Source organism: Mytilus galloprovincialis, chromosome 4, assembly GCF_965363235.1.
Source record: "Mytilus galloprovincialis chromosome 4, xbMytGall1.hap1.1, whole genome shotgun sequence".
In the NCBI taxonomy this organism is placed as follows: Eukaryota; Metazoa; Mollusca; class Bivalvia; order Mytilida; family Mytilidae; genus Mytilus; species Mytilus galloprovincialis.
In genome coordinates, this window is record NC_134841.1 from 103725095 (window position 1) to 103727451 (window position 2357).

At 28.6% G+C, this 2357-nt stretch overlaps 1 long non-coding RNA gene across 1 annotated transcript; it reads right to left on the minus strand.

Annotated features, from left to right (window-relative positions):
- Positions 1-280: 280 nt before the first annotated feature.
- On the minus strand, positions 281-2009 carry LOC143070899 (uncharacterized). The gene is made up of 3 exons (XR_012976759.1): positions 1809-2009; positions 851-1009; positions 281-387 (listed from the first exon to the last, which is right to left on the minus strand). It is a non-coding gene; the product is annotated as an uncharacterized LOC143070899 (long non-coding RNA).
- Between the last annotated feature and the right edge of the window lie 348 nt (positions 2010-2357).

Below are 2357 nucleotides of genomic sequence, written 5' to 3' on the forward strand. Positions count from 1 at the left end.
CCAATTATCTACATAAGGAAATGCCTGTACTATATATGTTTGGAATATTATAATTGTTTTACATTCTTTTTATGTGTTTGAACTTTTTATTTCGTCATTTGCATACAACAATTTAAATTAGAAATAAGTGTTGTTATCATAAGTTTCTAGACTGGCCATGCGTGCCATGTTCAGAGGAATATATATATATAACTTAGTTAAATGATTAACTCCAAACTCAAACCTCGTGTATTTAGTTACAAAGGAATTTGTGGTACTATGAGAAATAAAAAAAGGAATAATAAGTACATAAATTTTTATTTAAAAAAGTAAAAATAAATTCTACGGATGGTTGATATCACGTTATGTTGATACACACTCCTTGTGTCCTTCTATTTTCTTAATATCCTGTAAAATAAAAGAAATTCCAGTAAATGTCAGGAGAAAAGGAAGTTTTGTAATATACAAATGTTATAAATTTTACCCACTACTTCGTTTTCTAGTTTGTAACTTCATATCTTCATTCTTTCGGTATAAACTATAAACGAATACGTTAATTATATGTTTTCTGAAACATACATTTTGTTGAAAATATAAATATTGCTGTACCTAAATATTTACCTACTGTTATCGTTGATCTGAATTACAAAGATCCTCATTATTTTTATAGTAAAAAGATGTATATCTCAAACACATAATAATAAAAACCAGTTAGTTTGAAAGCTCGAATGTTAAATATGCTGTACAGATATACTAAGAGTTAGATCCTATTCTTAATTAACATATTTAGTGAATAGTTTTGTATTATTCCCATTATGAGATATACGAGAGCTACTGGTAATATTTAATCTGATGTATAATGGAAACCTACCTCTAAGACTCAATCCTGAATTAGATCTCCACCCTGAATTAGATCTCCATCCTAAATTAGATCTCCTTCCTGAATTAATTCCCTATCTGTCAAAACGTCCTAATCCACTGTCTAAATGACTGCTTCTGTATGGATCATATGTAGCTGCTCTTTTGTGTCCTGAAGAAGTTATTACTATTTTTATATCTATTCAGCATTAGGACAATTAATAGTTCAGATGACACGATATCTTGATGCTTTAAGAATACATGTAAATATATAGTATGTAGACCTATCATTGCAACTCATCCTATAATAATATGTATCAGAATTGTTTTGCATTTAAATAAAAGTAAATTTGGAATAAAGAAACAACGATAGTAACGTGACGTCCACAAACAGTCAACTTTCAAAAATGAGTAATTTAGATATGTTGCATGCATCTATTGATTAAAAACACAATGATAGTAAATAAGTCAAATTTGTTCTAAACATGCAAAATGTTAAGTAAATAAAACGAAACATTAGTTATTTGATGTTTACTGTTCTGCAGAATTAAAGCTTGGATGCAATTTGTGTAGTCCTATAGAAACATTAATCGTTTGGTGGTCGGTTCAAATCGGGTATTCTGTGATTCAATATGGTTCAAGATGAAAGACGTTTATTGTTAAAACGAATCTTTAAAATAAACACAGAATAGATATTTTTGTTAACTCAATCCCAATACACGTAGGCAAAAATCTGTCAAAAGGTGCAATTTGGGTAACCTAATATTCTATAAAAATTAATACTTTTTGAAAGAAATACTTGATATAATACAATCTCATATAAATGCTTTTGTTGGTGAAAATACGTCATTTGAAAAATAATAACGTAGATTATATTGTTAATATGCAACCCTAATGGCAGTGTATAAAGAATAACAATGGATATATGTGAATCTGTATCTATAACAATTTATCAAGTTTATATAACTTACTTCGATATCCGCCATTTAATCCCCCTGACAGACGTCCATCATTCCAACCACTATTCCATCCATTATTAAGCTGTCTACTATTCCATCTACTTCCAAAAACTCTTGATCCCTGTGAGCCCCATGATCGTTGATTATAACTGTTAGCAGTGGCTAAAGTAACTAGCACAGCAAGCACGACAACAAAAGCTAAGGTATTCATGGTTTCTGAAAAAAAAAGAATAAATTTTATCAAAATTATTATATCAAATGTATTTGTGATTAAAACTACAACATATGTATTTACAATACAACAGGGAAAATGGAAAACTTGAAAAAAGATACAAATACAAATGAAAAAGTTGTTTTTTTAATGATATGATGCAACAAAAACGTTTGTCTAATTCATTGATTATTAGAAAAGGAACATACAATTTAGTATTCACATTTATATTTTCCTTTATCTTCATGCGACTCTTTACAAACCATCTTACGATTAAAATTGATCGCAAGTTATAATGATACATGAAAGTCGAGGTTTTTTTTAAGAGAAAAAAAATCAGGGTAACAAAC